We start from the raw sequence: 17,407 nt of genomic DNA, 5'->3' as shown, positions 1-17,407 counted from the left end.
GGGTCTGAACTTTCTCTGCGAGGCGGTCATGGATACGTTCCGGAGCTTCCGTTTATGCAGGGTTCTGCGCCGCCTTGTGTGGCTGAAGAGCTGGTCTGCAGACTAGTCCTCTAAGGAGGCCTTGGTGATGGCCTTTAAGGGTGAACAGTCCTTTTTGGGACTTCCCTGGGTGGCATCATTGTGGATGCCATGGGTGGTAAGCACATGCTGTTCCCACAGTCTGGGAAGGGCTTGGGACCTTGCCCTACGCAAGGACCCTCCTTGACTACCTCCGAGCGTTTTTTCGCCCGCCCTGTGCGGTGGGGGTAGGTCTACATGGTGCTTAAATCCCCGCCACGGGGTTGCAGCGCACCTGATACCGCATGCCTAACAAGTCTGCGGACATACCTGCTTCCGCCTGTGGGTCTGCTCCCGCCCGTGTCTCGGGTGGGAGACTGGCTTCGCACATTCGTGGCTTGGTGGAGGTCTCTCCTCTCCGACCGTTGGGGTTGCGAAGTGGTTTCCTTGGGGTACAAGATTGAGTTTCTCTCTTGTCTGCCAAAACAGGTTTTTTTCCCTCCGGCCTCCTCCGGTTCGCCGGTTGGCTCTGTCAGGGGCTGTCCAGGATCTTCTGGTCAGGGGAGTGCTTGTGCCAGTTCCCTCGTTGGAAAGGTCTCAGGGGTTTTACTCCATTCTGTTTGTGTCACCACGGAGGATGGGGCCCGGTCGATCCTGGGCCTCAAGTCCCTCGTTTGTTTTGTCAAGGTGCAAACTTTCAGGTGATGTCGATTCGCTTTGTAATACCGGCACTCCATTCTGGCATCCTTGGATGTCATGAACTTGTACCTACATGTTCGCGTATCCTCAAAGCACCAGAGACTCTGTGCTTTGCGGTCAGGGGGGACCATTTTCAATTTGTGTCCTTCCCATTCGGCGGGTTTTCGCCAAGGTGCTCGTCCCGATACTTGCCCGGCTGTGACAGCGGGGGTTTGTTATGGGATGTCGGGACGACATTCTCCTACGAGCTTCATCGAGCTCTGCATTGGTGGAGCCGTGTCTATCACGCGTCAGGCTCTCCGAGTGTTCGGCTGGTTTCTGGATTGTCCTGAAATCAGGGTTGATTCCGTCTCGGGGACTGGAATGCCTGGGACTAGTCCTGGATTCCGCTGGGGCGGTAGTGTTTTTCTCCTAACGGAAAACTATTCTGTGCAGCAGTTGCCGACCCAGAAACGGTCATATCTGTGGTTCTGCAGGAAGGTTCTGGGTCTGTTGGTGGCCTCTTTCGAGGCGGTTCCGTATGTCCAATTCCACGCCAGGGTACTTTGGAGGGAATTGCTGTCACGATGGGACTAGCTTCCATCATCTCTGAATTACCAGATTCAGTTGAGTCATCTGATCATGTCTCCCCTGGTGTGGTGGCTGGTGTTTCCGGTGCTTCGGGCCGGGAAGTCTTTTTTATTTATTTTTTTCTGCTGGACAGTGGTCACGACGGATGCCAGCCTCTCCGGTTGGGGAGGGGCGCCTGGGGCACCCAGTCAGCCCAGGGGCACTGGACTCAGGTGGAGTCCTGCCTACTGATCAACGTTCTGGAGCTCTGAGCAATCAAGCTTTGCCTTGCCAGGTGGTCCCTGGATCTACAGGGCCAACAGGTCAGGATCCTGTCCGATGACGCCACGGCCGTGGAGTTGGTTGATCTTCAGGGAGGCACACGGAGTTCTGTTACAGCGACGGGGGTCTCGCACATCCTTTCGGTGGGCCGAAGGGTACGTTCCGGGTCTATCGGCCGGGTACATTCCGGGAGTACGGAATTGGCTAGCCGACTTCCTAAGTCGAACTGCACTGGGCCAAGGAGAGTGGTCTCTCCACTCGCAGGTGTTTCGGGGTCTGTACCTTCCCTCCTCGGAAGCTTCTTCCTCGCCTGCTGCGCAGAGAGGAAGCTGTAGTGATTCTATCAGTCCTGATTGCCCCAGATTGGCCGCATCGCTTCTGGTACGCAGACCTAATGCGTCTGGTGGCAGACGCCCCCTAGCGTCTTCCCCTGGGAGTTGATCTTCTGTTACAGGGTCCGATCTTCCACCCTGTTTTACAGCCACTGGCCTTAGCGGCGTGGCTGTTGAGAACCAGGGGCTTAAGGACCGAGGCCTATTGGGCTCGGTGGTCTCTACCGTGCTGCGTGCACGGAAGTCTACCTCACGTAGGTTTTTTCCTCATACATGGAAGGCCTACATCTCTGTGTGTGGGGAGATGAACTGGCACTCTCGTACATGCGTTGTGTACAGGATTCTGCGGTCTTTGCAGCAGGGAGTGGTTCAGGCTCTCGCCTTACGTACGGTTAGGAGCCAGATTTCTGCTCTGGCTGTTTTTGCTTGCAGCGACCCTTGGCGTTGCACTCCTGGGTGCGTACGTTGGGTCAGGGGGTCTGGCAGGTGGCCCCTCCGGTGCGCCCTCCATTACCCCCATGGGACTTGAATTTAGTCTATTCAGTGCTTCGGGATGCTCCCTTTGAGGACATTTGGGAGTTTTTTTGTTGTCACAAAAGGTGATTTTGTTTCTGGTAGCAATTACCTCGATCAGACGTGTGTCTGTCTGATCTGGCGGCCTTGTCTTGCAAGGCTGTCTGCTTGGTCATCTGTATGGATGAGGTAGTGCTGCGGCCGCAGCCATTTTTTCTCCCTAAGGTCGTTTCGGCTTTTCTCATTGAGGTGGACATTGTTCTTCCATCCTTATGTCCTCGGCTGAAATGCCATGAGGAGGCCACTTTGCATCCTCTGGATGTGGTTCGGGCCCTACGAGTGTACTTATATGTTACGGTTCCGTTCCGAAAGTCGGGCTCACTGTTCGTGTCGGTGGCTGGCCCTACAAGAGGGCCTGGCAGTCTCATCGGCCACCGTTCCTAGGTGGTTCCAACGGATTGTGCTTCAGGCCTATGCCCTGAAGGGGCGTGCGCCCCCCTTTCGGGTTATGGCGCATTCGACCAGGGTGATCGGGGCCTCTTGGGCTTTCCGGCATCGTGCCTCTGTGTTACAGTGGTGTTGGGATGCATCCTGGTCGTCTATCCACGTTTTTTCAAAAGTTTTGCGAGGTGGGTGGATGTGTGTGCATCTTTTGATGCCTCCTTCAGCCGCAGGTGTTACGGGCGGCAGTTTATGATTGGAGTTTCTCCGTTGAGCAACTCCAGTTTTTGTTTGGGGTGTAACCTGGTTTGCTATGTTACTTTCCCACCCCTCTAATTTTTTGACACTGCTTGGGGACATCCCTAATGTCAATGAAGGCTGTGTCCGTCTATGAACGGAAGAGAAAATAGGATTTTTGTACTCACCGTAAAATCCATTTCTCTGAGTTCATAGATGGACACAGCACCCACCCCTCCTTGGTTTGTACTGCTTGTTACGGTCCAGGTTGAGAAGTACATAGTGGGCAATAAACACTTGCCCACCCTGTTATCAAGTCTGACTCGTATGAAACTAAATTATAAACCCTTCCCCTTGATAGATGCCACATTACTAGCATGGACTAATCTACACACCGTAGTCCCTCAGGACAATATGGATAAATGCACAGATTTCCAACTGCAAATTTATGAACATATTATACCCAACTTAAATTTACATCCATGGGTGAGGGAAGGGATACAGACCTATAGAGAGTTAATTTCTAAAGCCTTTAGTCCCACTTCATTCTCTTATATCCAACTTACCCGTTTTCTCACAAAAATAACCCGAGCATACACTACAGTGTCCACAGGGAAACCTGGTCTCACTGAGGCCCCGTACACACGGTCGGACAAAACCGATGAGAATGGACCGAAGTTCAGTTTCATCGGTCCAAACCGACCGTGTGTATAGGCCATCGGTCTGTTTTCCTTCGGTCCAAAATTTTAAAACATGCTTCAAAACCGAACCGATGGACCGCTGCCCGATCGGTCCAAACCGATGGTTAGTACACAAAAGCATTGGTTCAAAAACCTACGCATCGGTTCAAAACCCGCGCATGCTCAGACTAAATGAGGGGACCGGAGCGCTCGTTCTTGTAAACCTTGCATTCGTTTTTGAGATTGCACATTCTACATTTTTAAAAGTAGTGTTCCGTTTCTTGCTGAGCATTTGTTTCTTCGCTCTATTGCTAGAATGAACACGTTGTTTAGCTGATGCTATTTAGCCAGTGTTCTCCCATACAGAATTCTTTTATTTTTTGCTTGTGATCTCCTTTTTTTTAATCATTTTTCCCTAGCCAGATCTCCAAAATATTTCTTTGTACTCCACAATTTTTTTTTTTCGTTTTTTTGTCAAGTTATCACACCAATAGTTTATAAATTTTTTGGTGTTTTTTTTTTGGACTTTAGCCTTTTTTTTTTTTTTGGTCAAGTTATCACACCAATGTTTTTTTTTTGGGAGTTATGTTTTTTTTTTTTTTTTTTTGGTCAAGTTATCACACCAATGTTCCTCCCCCCCCCCCCCCCCTCAAGGAGGTTGTGTCCTTTGTTAATTGCACATTGTATTTTGGAAATGTTTGATGGCTATTCACCAGAAAAACACAATAGACAAGGTTGTAACGTAAAATTAATTTCCATTTATTCTGGAAAAATGAAATAATAGGAGATGGTGCTGAGTCTGGGGACTGGCTGACATCCACTGGGCCTGGCCTCCTCCTGGCTGCCACTCACCCCTTCTGCCTGGCTGACATCTTCGGGGTCTTCCGCCTCCTGGCTGGTAAAAAGGGACATGTTTTAATATTTTGCACAATCAATCACAATCAATCACACACATTTTCATGCTCTCGACATTTTTTTTATTACGAATAGAAATTGAACAGACTCTCATTCTGAAACCCTGCATAATCCAACCCATCTTGAAGAAACCCACCTTAGACCCCAAGGACCCACTTCATCGCCGTCCCATAACAGGTCTAAACGTTCTTTCCAAGGTCATGGAGAAAGTAGTGGTACAACAGCTGCAACAGCATCTAGATACCCACAACCTACTTGATCCATTTCAATCTGGCTTCCGTCCCGGACACGGTACGGAAACAGCATTGCTCAAAATATGGGACGACGCTCTCGAGGCCGCAGACGAAGGAGAATCTTGTCTCCTGGTTCTGCTGGACCTAAGCGCGGCTTTTGACACGGTAGACCACAAACTATTACTAACTTGGCTAACGGACGTAGCCAAAGTCGCAGAAGGTGATTTATCTTGGTTTTCCTCTTTTTTGGAAAACCGATCACAAACAGTGAAATTGGGACCTTTCACTTCTGAGAAACGCATGGTATCGCACGGAGTCCCTCAAGGATCGCCTCTATCACCGGTGCTGTTTAACATCTATCTTCGTCCCCTCTTTAAAATCATTAGCAGCCAAAAACTGCTTTATCACTCATATGCTGACGACACGCAACTGTATCTCCGTATTTGCAACAAAAAAGATCACCATCTCAATCTAGAGACATGCCTCTCTTTGATAGAGGACTGGATGACAAAGAGTTATCTTAAACTCAACGGAGCAAAAACAGAACTTCTCCTGTTTCACACCAAGCGCATGAATCAACCTGCAACAACATGGATACCCCCGTCCATTCTGGGCAAAATCATCACCCCTAGCGCCAAAGTCAAAAGTCTTGGGGTCATCTTTGACTCCTACATGACAATGGACCCACAGATAGGGTCAGTAGTCAGCGGATCTCACCATGTGCTGTGCCTACTACGCAAACTCACTCCTTTTATTCCCAAAGAAGACATAGCGGCCGTGGTGGGAGCTATTGTAAACTCCAGATTGGATTATGCAAACGCCCTCTACCTCGGACTCCCAAAGTACCAAATCGCTCGTCTGCAAGTCGTTCAAAATACGGCCGCCAGACTTGTGACTGGGAAAAAACCCTGGGAATCAATCTCACCTTCACTGAGAACTCTACACTGGTTGCCAATAAAAGACAGAATTGTCTTTAAAGCACTCTGTCTAACGCATAGATGTATCCATGGGAATGCTCCCCATTATCTATGCGACAAAATAAAAGCTCACAACTCCAATCGCATTCTGCGATCCACCAATCAAAACCTGCTCCAAATACCGAAAGCCAATTACAAGTCCAAAGGAGAAAGAAGATTTGCGGTCCAAGGTCCCAGACTATGGAACGCTTTACCAACCAACATTCGGTTGAAGGAGAACCACCTAGGCTTCAGGAGAAAGATCAAAACTCATCTCTTTTGATATCAAAGGAGACAGGAACAACCAGCGCCCAGAGGCGATTTAGTTCGCATGCGTCGCGCTATATAAATTCTTCATTCATTCATTCATTCAGTTGGCATCCCTGACACAATTGTTTCTGCACCCAACTTTTGTTTGGGTTTACAATCTTTCCTTGTTGCTAACAAATTCATTTCAATAAACCCACAAGATTTTGCAGCCAAGAAATATGTTGTAAACTACTATACGTCACTGAAGCCCGGCAGATCTGCGTCCTCGATGTCAGCCAGCTCCTGCTCACACTCTGCAGGGGTGGGGGGAACCGTGGAAGTTCTGGTGGAACGACGCCTGGAAGGAAGGGTGGAAGGAAGACTGGAAATTGAATCCCAGCCCTCCATTTGAACCTCCAAAAAACTGAGCTCCGTGTAGTACCACAGTTTGGGCTCCTTTGCAGCACGTGCTGCTGCTCCTGACCTCTGTGGTTTGTGTAGTTTACGGTAGGCCTTTCTGTATGTGCCACTGATGTTGTTTATTTTGTCCCGTATCATGGTGCCTGTGCACTCCGGTATCCAAGTCTGCATGTATGTTGCAACTTGTTCGAGTGTTGCCGTTCTCACATTAGACTTGTATGATGGGAGCCTCAAATCTCAAAGGCACGGGAGTTCCCGGTATTTTTCAATCAATCTTGCCAGATTTTTGTGGACATTGAGTTGATCCATGTTAAACTGAAATAACAAAAAACACAAATTAGAACCAGATTAAGAACAAAAAACAACTGAGTCGGTATAGAAACCGCATCAGTGATATAGGACTCTATGGTGTGTCGTGTCAGGGGTAGGTGAGCCAATAACATTTGTATAGAAAAATATAAACATTTATTTAAATACATAAAAGAAAACATTTAGAATGCAATGATAAAATCATTGGTTGCCCTGTTACAGACGAGATGCACATGAAAGTTAGATGCTAGTCGCCGACATGTTTCGCAAAAGGGAGCGTCTTCTGGGCGCCGCATTCATCTACAATACATTCTCATCTGATAATATGTGAAACAAGAAAACAAATTAATCACATATAATGTTTAACGGGCATAGGATAAATTTATTCTTATATTAATACAAAACAGTAAAACGTAATAATAATAGATGCATGCTCACCAACAATTGTGGAGTAACAAACCATGTCAGCGAAGACAAATGGGATACAACAAAGGGGGGGGGGGAGAGATAGAAATGGTCACAAGGTGGAAGCTTGTCCGAGCTGCAGCTTAACCCCCCGCGGGAGTCAGAACCACAGGGTTTATAGTGAAGTCGTTCCCCTGGTGATTTTGGCAGGTAGGTATAGCAAAGAAATCTATAAGAGTAACAATGGTGACAGCTAGTAAAGGTCATATGTATATGAGTCTACAAAATCATACATATTAATGTATAAATGCATGGCAATAGTTTGCTAGTGTTAAATAGCATACCTATAAATACTGATCATAGTCACCATATAAATATATATAGAGTTTCTCCCATTAATAATGCATAGCAAAGAAAAGAAAAAGCCGCATCAAAGTAAAAAGTTAAAAAAACAAATCTTACATACCTGCTATTGCACTTAAAACCACCTAGATAATCATAGGGGCAGGTAATGGACAGAGATTTCTGGGGAGACCAGTCCCCTAGGGGGCTATGATAGATAGGTCAGTATGTTGAAGGTAGTCCCAGAACCTGTATAATTCATATAGTTATGACTGCTGTCTTAAAAACAGAAATGATAATACTGCATTTAATAAACCTGTATATGTGGGGCTGGTCAGCACAGAAGTGTGGATTCTGGATATATAATGCTCTTGAAAATGCCGGCTGTCACTTAATCAGCAATGATGTATACTTATAATAACATTTCCCAATTATTAAAGAGGGGGTAGGAGGGAAAAAACGCTTGGCCAAATAAGGAGGAGTTTCCTAAACAATAAAATAATATAATATAAAGTAGTATAAATAGCACAGGACAGCAAAGCAAGGCAATTAATCCAGGCTCCAAATCACACTTCAAGAAGTCCAGTGCTCAGGCGCCACATAGAGAGGATAAAAGAGAAGAAAAGACAGGTCCTGGTTCCTACCTTGGTGAGTGTAAGCTTTAGGAGTCCTCCCCTGAATGTCTGTATGTCTCTGTATCCCCGGCGTGTTTGAATACTCTCCACACGCTGGTGGTTAAATGACCAGGGCGAACCGGAAGTGGAGGGTCACAATGACCCCTTACATCACTTCCATCGGATCCAGACTGGCCAGCGCATGTGCAGATGGGCCAAAAACGGCTACACTGCACATGCACTGCGATCTGTATGGATGGGAAAACCCATCCTCAGCAGCAGGATCAACAACTTCACTGCCTGGAAAGCTGACGCTCTGACAGCGCCACCTAGTGGTTCCCCACCCAAATTGCTGGATCCACACATGTCTGCCGACAAGGAATGAAAGTACACATTTGGTATTCTACATAAAAAATATATAAAGTATAACGTAGTGATATAATACATGGCAGTGTGCATCATCAAATCATCCATTATTAAATATAAACAGCGATTCAATGAATGCACCAGTCCTCCAGAGGGAGGATTATCAATTTAGACAGATTAACATAAAACCTGATAGACTGTCACTTTACCAATTTGCAGATAAAAATATACCAGAAAATAGCCTCTAGATGGCAGATGTGGGCTTGGATTCATACTGATTCTGAATGTAAAAATAACAATAAATATAAAGATCAGTCATTAATCCTGCAGACATTTCCATAACTCATCTATAAAAATGGTTTAAAGGATAAAGCTGAATTTAAGCCTGGCGTATAGGTGGCTCTTTGATTGAAAATCCAGCGGGTTTCCTGCTGTAACATTTTCTTGTCAAAATTACCTCCTCTTTCTGAGGGGGAGATAACCTCTAACACAAAAAATGAAATCACAGCAGGGTCAAAACTGTGTTGCAATCCTACATGATTACAGATCGGTGTATATAATAGGCCTGCTTCCAAATAGTACAGATGGTCCTGAATACGTTTGGCGAATGGTCTTTTTGTCTTACCTATGGTAGAACGCACCACAGGTACAGGTTGCTAAATACACAACCCCCACCGTGGTGCAGTCCGCATAGGTCTTCGATTTATGGTAGCCTCCCTTTGGCAGGGGGCAACCCCTCCCCTCTTTTACCCAGGGACATCGATCACATTGACCGCATCTGAAGGTCCCTTTCTGTTCCACTGTATTGGCTGATATTGTGCCTACACTTAAGTGGCTATGTACTAAGTTGTCTCTGATGGATCTTGGTCGTCTGTAGACGATTTCTGGTTGTGCTGCCACATATTTCGAGACCACAGGGTCTTCCGCAAGGAAATGCCAATTATTGGCATTAATCCGGCGAAAGACATCTTGATTGTCACTGAACGTAGTGATGTACTTAGTTGTGGAATTGGTTTCCTTTCTTTTAGACTCAAAAATTAAAGTTTCTCTGGTTTTCAATTTAGCCCTCCGATAGGCTTGTCTCAATACCTTCTTGCTATAGCCTCTCAAAAGCAATCTCTCATAAAGAGCCTTTGATTCTATCTCAAAGTCTGCCTCTTTGGTACAATTTCTCCTGATCCTTAAATATTGTCCGAAAGGAATACTTCTTACCAGCGGGCGGGGATGGGCACTTGAGTAGTGCAAGATTGTATTCCCTGCCGTTTCTTTCCGATAGAGATTACTATGTATGAGACCATTCGGATCAATAATTAGCTTCAGGTCTAAAAAGGGAATACTCGTGGGGCTTGATTGAATCGTAAATTTCAAGTTAAAGCTGTTATGAGAGATGTATTGCATAAAGTTTGCTAATTGATCGGCTGAGCCCGCCCAGACGGCTAGGACATCGTCGATGTACCTCCGCCACAAAAGGATGTGGCAGAGGTACATCGTGGCGCCGTCATCTGCGAACAGCTCCCTTTCCCACCCCCCCAGGTACAGGTTGGCATACGATGGGGCACACAAAGTCCCCATCGCAACCCCCTGTACCTGGAGGTAAGTGGAGCCATTAAAGAGAAACGCATTTGTGGTAAGAATGTGTTCCAGTAATGACGTGACAAATCTACAGAGTTTACAGTTGTGTCTGTCCTGCTCTTGTAGGAAACTTGCAATAATTTCAACACCTTTGGAGTGAGGGATACTAGAGTATAAAGCCTCTATATCAATGGCTGCTAGGATAGTATCAGCTGGGACATTCATACCCTCAACAGTTTTTAAAAGATCCAATGTGTCTTTAAGGTAAGAGGGCAAGCCCATAACATGTGGGCGGAGCTGGCAGTCTATGTATTTACTTGCCGTTTCTGTGTGGCAACCGATGCCAGACACAATTGGTCGTCCAGGGGGATTTTTGATGTTTTTATGTACCTTGGGCATAGAGTAAAAGGTAGGGGTAACTGGCCATTTCACATTAAGATATTCGAAAAGATCCTTGTCTATTAATGAGTGCTCAAAAGCATCTGCTAGAATAGATTGTTATTGATTTCTAAATTCTACTATGCTTTCATTTGGGATCTGCCTGTACCATTCACTATTGTCAAGGATTTTGTTACACATGGCAACGTAGTTGCACTTGTCCATTACAACCACGTTGCCACCTTTGTCTGATGGTTTTACTACGATTTCATTGTTCTTAGCTATTTTATGGAGAGCTTCCTGATGTTCTATTGATAGGTTTGATTTCCTGCTTGCTTTAGAAAAAGGGAAATTCTCGATCTGCTTTTTAGTCTGTTTGAGGAACGCCCAAATAGCAGGGCTAGTTTGAAGGTTTGGGAATTTTTCAGACTTCGCCCTAAATTTATTAGGTTAGACAGTCTTATCAGTTAATTGTTCATCCTCCTCTGTTGCTATGTCATCAGGGTCCCCCATTCTCTCGTTCTCATCCAATAATTGTATGAGAATTTTGAGTGCTCTAAAGTCTTGTACTTTAAATCCTTTGTACATATCCTCCTCTCGGCCAATTATTTTTCCTCGGTCATTATCAAAGATAAACTTATAAGTTAAATTCCGAGCGAACAAATGCAAATCTTATGCTAGTGTAAATTTGTCAATTGGCTGAGCGGGACAGAAACATAGTCCTATTCAGAATTTGATAGGTTGTAAGATGATAGGTTGATGACATCTAAGCCTACTACTTCAGAGGGTGATTGGGCATTTATTGTTTGATCATAAAAGCGTCTATTTTCCCCATTTTCATTTGAGATATTGGGGTTAGGGCTGTATGGATAGTTCCTAAAGGGATCGGACCAGGGTTCATTTTGGTCTGAGTATTTTTAGGGGTGGCTCCTAGTTCTCTAGGTGGGGGTCCTTCCCCAGTTGCATTAGGTTCTGTAAACATAGTCAGAGATTGAATTCCCACCACCAGGTCACCTTGAGTGTCCTTACAGACTTCAGAAGTGTTGTTACCCCCCTGACGTGTCTGAGGGGAAACAATCCGCTTCTTTTGTGTGCCTCCCTGAATGTGTGCACCACCACCATTACCCCTTTTCTGTGCTCGTCCTCTACGTGATGATCCTTGGTTCGTCCGATCGAAAGGTTGCTGAAAAGAAACTGAAGAGGAAGCAGATAATTCAGAATCAGATAAATAATTTGCAGGGTTAGAATAAGTATTCAATTTGCGATTTTTACCGCGAAAATTGGTAGACCCCTTTTGCCACCTATATGCATAGCCGCCTGTAAATGCAAGTTTATCTTTATAGAATTTTTGGTCTTTTTTAAGTACTATATTTTTATTGTATTTTACTAAATGTTGAATTAATTCCTGCTCTTTGGTTTTGAATTCAGGGATGGACGCATATTGTGTGGCAGTTCTTCGTAGTGTCTCAATTTCAGTATCAAGTTCAATCAACTCCAGATTATGTTTCTCTTTCAGCATCATGTTTGCTGAACATTGGCTTAAATTTTTTTCCCATTTTTCTTTTAGATTGTCTTCGGTAACATCAAAAGTCGGAAAAATCTGTATCCTCAAACCTTGAGGATTCACATTTTCCCTTAAATAGCGATTGAAAAAACGCATATGCCATCCCAGATTGGATTTCTTCTCCATTAACCTTTTAAGTTTGGAGAAGAACACCTCGATACCTATATCTGTTTCTACCTGGGGGGTGCAGGAATTTAGTATCGTGTCAAGGAATTGCTCCCAGATTTGGCCCGAAAATTGCGACATTGTGAGGTAAAATAAAATAACGATCCCAATTGGGGACTATTCAGACACTGTTAGATCAATTGGTCAGCGCTTCACAGAGCAAGATAAGACACAATAGGAATTGGAGATACTCCCTCAGATGGGAGATAATAGGAACACACAGGGGGAATTCTGCATGTGAAAAAGTCCCACCACCCTTCGAAGATACCAAAGAGGCTCCAGGATCAAGTCACATGCAGGGTTCTAGCCCTGTGATCGCAAAAACATTAGTTAAAAATGACAGAAACGCATCAGTTTTAGTATTCCATCTAGATAGTACCAGGTACAATACTGCACATTTTTTGAAAAAAAAAATATATAGTTTTAATATAATTGGTATCACCTAGTGTTGGAAACCTTACAAGGAGAGGCGGGATTTTAGGTCCCAAGTTAATGTATATTTGAAAAGGTTTTTATGGTTGGTTTCCAACACAGACAGTACTGCACCAGTCCTTGAAATAAAAAAAAAAAAAAAAAATTAGAACCACTTGGCTGAGCTTTGACATTGTCAGATTCTGTGCACAATCTTTTGAGCCTCAAACACACTGTCTCCTGCTGCTAAAATGATGCCCAGTTCTGCCCCATTGTTGGTGAAAATGCTGACTTTACCTGCAAACCCTGTGTTTTCATTTCACTAAATAAGTGGCATAATAACATTACAAAGTAATGATAGCATTTATCAAAGCCCTATTCAGTGTAGATATCATGCCCCTCTCATCATTGATGAGATGATACACTGGCTAATTACCTCTGTCCAACATCACAATCGTTGCCTGATGTGATACACACTAAAATAAGGATGTTTTTTTAATCTCACATATATATTTGAAGCAATCTCCAAGCAAAAGGAGGGCAAAAAAGCATGGTGAGCCCCAAGCTAAATAATCGTGCAAGGGTTCAATCAACATATAAACCCCACATCCCATTATACTCAAGTCTCTAGGCCTCTGCTGGTTCTAGTTTCAAAAGTACCTTTGTTTCTGCCGTGACAAACTTCCGCTCGAGCAGACTCCGCGTTAACTCACGTAATCACGTCGTTCTTGTTATATACCCGCGCATGCGTGAATCACTGCCCTCTTCGCCCGCCCATGACGGACCATTCCCTCTTTTCCACGCCCTTTAAAACATTATGGAACGAAAATATGGTAGGGTCACAGGAGCGTGGGTTACCCTTTGCCGACGAGGAAAGGCGGGAGGCGGGAACGTCACGATCCAGGCCCAGGCGCTACAAAGCGACAAATATGTCACTAGAAGAAATGGTGGAGATGGTGGACATTCTGCGGAGGAAAGACTATGATAGGGATTATGGCCCATACAACACCCCTAATCGGAGGAAGGCAAAAATTATGGATACAGTGGCAAGGAGACTTTATGCCATATTTGGGGTCACAAGGTCCAAGGAGCAGCTGAGAAAGAGATGGTCGGACTTGAAACTGCGTGAGCCAGAGGTAGTAGGTAATTTGAATGTTTTATTTGCAATTGACTTTCTAATTTGTGAACATGTTTTTCTCCATGTGCTTCTTTGGCCTGGTAGTACTTTTGAACATGGCAAAGTAATTTGTTTTTGCAAAGTGTATTATTTTACTGTTCGTAGTAAACATCGTTCCTCCACATCGTTCCTCACAAATCCGATGTTTTCCGTTGTTCCAGGAAAAGCACACCTGTGGACATGCCTATTTGGTGTAAAACATTGTTTATAAACAATGTTGACAAGATGATGTGTTTGTTCAACTTTACTAGAATGTGAAGGGCAAACGTGAAGCATTCATTCACACAGTGAGATAATATAAAATAAACAGCTGGTTTTACATCTAGACTCAAGAGCACCTGTGTGTCCCCCATAACTAACCTTTTCAATAGTCACCCACAAATATTTTTTGGGGGTGCATCCATGTGTGTCACTTTGCCAAAAACTCGGTGTGCTGAGTATACCTTTTTTTTTCTTGTTATTAGGGGAAAGAAGAGGACACCATTCAGAGGAGGCAAGGAGGGCCAGGCTCAAGAAACCCCACCAACCACAGCATGTGGAGGAGGAGGATTTTGAAGAAGGAGTGGTGGAGGAAGGAGTGGTGGAGGAAGGAGTGGTGGAGGAAGGAGTGGTGGAGGAAGGAGTGGTGGAGGAAGGAGTGGTGGAAGAAGGAGTGGTGGAAGAAGGAGTGGTGGAAGATGGAGTGGTGGAGAAAATCGAGGAGGAAGGAGTGGTGGAAGAAGGAGTTGTGGAAGATGGAGAGGTGGAGATTATCAGCACAACAGGTCAGTGTCTCCCCAGCCTCACAGGGAAAAAGAGATGTAGGTAGGCCTGCACATTACTTTTTTTTTTTAGGGGATGAAGATGGTGATATCCCTGCATCTAGTAGTACACATTTTTCCAGGGCTAGTGCCCAAATTGTCATCCAACAAATTATGGAATGCAGTACTGAAATGGACATGATGAGGAATAGGATGAATGTCATGGAGCAAAATTTCAAAAACATCATTGACATGATGGGCCGTATACAAGATTATATATTGAAGAATCCACACGCCAAAATTTTAAGATGCACACAGTGTGTCAACATGTGCTATCTGCCATCACAGGATATCGATTGGCTTTGCTTTGTGGGTTCAAGCCCTTCCTCGCTACTCAAGTAGGTGAGAGGAAGGGTTTGCCCCCCAAAACACATCCATTGATCACCCATGATGGCAGATAGCACATGTTGACAGTTGGCATGGTATCAGGAAAGAATTCCCCATTTTGCCTGTCAAAATGTGTGCATCTTGAAATTTTGGCTTGTTCTGGGGTGACATCACCCCATCACATGTGTTTGGAATAAGGTTGAACTTTGTAAGTTCCATTGTTTGGAGATCTTGTTTTTTTTGTAAAAACGCATGGGTTTTGTACAACATGTAAACATATATTTTTCAAAAAAAAAAAAAACCTTGTGCAGAAACAAACACTTGTCTATTTTGTTACCAGAAAAAAAAAGGGAGGTTAAGCACAAAATAAAAACACCCGAAAAAGATAAAAATGGAGTGGCTTCTTCTTTCTATGCTCAATACCAGTATGTACATGTGTGACTACTGTGCAACTGTGTTTATTTACTAAAACTGAGAACTACATTTAGCACTAGAAGGAGAACCAGGGAGACAGAGAAAATGAAACCAAAGCAAGAATGACAAACAACTGTATAAATTCCAATGGTCAATTTTTTTATTAGGTAATTAATATTTCTTTCTTTTGGGGGCCGAATTAGAAATAAATATTTTCAGGCATAGCAATGGCCCCCCGACCCATGAAGTACTCAACATATTTGTCGCGTGCCTCACGAGCAGATTGGGGGGCCAAGCCAGTGTCCATGCCAGGGAAGGTATCTGAGGGTAGTCCTGCCTCAGCACCAATGTTGGCTAGGTACGACTGGGAGTGCCTGCGTAAAAAATTGTGCAAAATGCAACAGGCATAAACAACGGGGTTCAATTTATATTCCGCCAGGTGTATCGCTGTCAGGAACAGGCGGAACCGGCTGGCGAGTATCCCAAAGGCATTCTCGACTACCCTCCGAGCTCTGGCCAGCCGAAAATTGAAAACCCTCCTCTACGGGGTTAGGGTCCTCTGGGGAAAAGGCCGCATGAGGTGAGGTCCAAGCCCGAAAGCTTCACCCGCGAGAAAAACAAATGGAAGTCCCTCCAAATTGTCTTCATCCCGTGGCAGTTCCAGACCACCAGATTGTAGATGCTTGGCAAACTCCGTCTGCGCAAACACTCCCCCATCAGACAGCCGGCCGTTCTTCCCCACGTCCACATACAAAAATTCGTACTGTGCCGACACCACCGCCATCAACACGATACTATGAAAACCTTTGTAGTTAAAATAGTACGACCCCGAGCCGGGTGGCGGCACTATGCGGACGTGTTTCCCATCTATTGCCCCTCCGCAGTTCGGAAAATCACACCGCTGGGCAAATTGGGAAGCCACAGTCTGCCATTCCTGTGGCGTGGGGGGAAACTGTGGGGAGAAACAAAAAATTACAATTAGAACTTTGCTAAATAAACATTGCAATCACAATTCCAAAAACATCCTTGTGCCACATCATTATAACATTTACTAGCATTGGAGTGAGTATTACAAAGATATAGGCCCACTTAAATCAGACTCCTCACCCCTCTGATGGGGCATTAAATATTTTGGGGGGGGGGGGGGGCTAGCTGAGTGTAGGCCCTAAAAATTCAATACAGGTAGCACTATGCCTAAAAATATTACAAAAATCAGAAAAGACCAAAAACAAATAGGGGGGGGGGACAGAACTACAATGGAGCAGACAAAAATAAGGTTGAAAAAAGACTAGGCTAGGTGTGTTTGGCATGCTGGACAGGTTTAGTGAAGGGAAAGATGCATGTAGGACAAAAAAAGAGCATGGAAAGCTTCAAACAGGCATGGGGACAAAAAGGAACATTCACAGCATAATACAATCATGGGAAATAGGGAAATCTGCAAAAAAAAAATAAAAATATTGTGATGTTTAAAGGAGGAAGCTTACCTTAATATACTCCTCCTGCATGACTTGAACGATGGCAGAACACGTCTCCGGTATGATGATCCCAAGCGCCTGGGGAGAGATGCCTGTTGAGAACTTGAGGTCCTGCAGGCTCCTCCCAGTCGCCAGGTACCGCAACATGGCAATAAGCTTCTGCTCGGCTGTGATGGCTTGGCACATCAGTGTCCTGCCTCGTGATATAGGGGGACAGAAGATCCAATAGACGGTGGAAAACGGGAGCTGTCATACGGAGAAAGTTCCTGAAGTCATCAGGATTATTCTCCTGGATTTCCCTAAGCAGAGGCATATGAGAAAATTGGTCACGCTGGCACAACCAATTCTTGGCCCAGGAACTCCTCCTCCCTCTGGTCTTGGCCAAAGTCCTTGAGTTATTATGAACTGCAGAAGCCAGCCCATACGCAGCACAAATTTTAGAAAAATCACACTGCTCCATCATGGCTTGAAACCCGGTCGGCTGGTCAGAACGCACTTCAAACATAAAGCACCCCCAAATACAGC

The 17,407-nt window shown here is 44.9% G+C and overlaps 1 protein-coding gene and 1 long non-coding RNA gene across 3 annotated transcripts in view; one reads left to right on the top strand and one right to left on the bottom strand.

Moving 5' to 3' along the window:
• SCAI (suppressor of cancer cell invasion) overlaps positions 1-17,407 on the top strand; it is a 1,073,481-nt gene that overhangs the window by 631,397 nt on the left and 424,677 nt on the right. The window lies entirely within an intron of this gene.
• On the bottom strand, positions 6,737-8,408 carry LOC120914253. The gene is made up of 4 exons (XR_005743641.1): positions 8,264-8,408; positions 7,744-7,868; positions 7,311-7,506; positions 6,737-7,189 (listed from the first exon to the last, which is right to left on the bottom strand). It is a non-coding gene; the product is annotated as an uncharacterized LOC120914253 (long non-coding RNA).

This window comes from Rana temporaria, chromosome 9 (genome assembly GCF_905171775.1).
Source record: "Rana temporaria chromosome 9, aRanTem1.1, whole genome shotgun sequence".
Classification (NCBI taxonomy): domain Eukaryota; kingdom Metazoa; phylum Chordata; class Amphibia; order Anura; family Ranidae; genus Rana; species Rana temporaria.
Note: the sequence above shows the minus strand (reverse complement) of the source record. Positions and strands in the feature narration are given on the sequence as shown.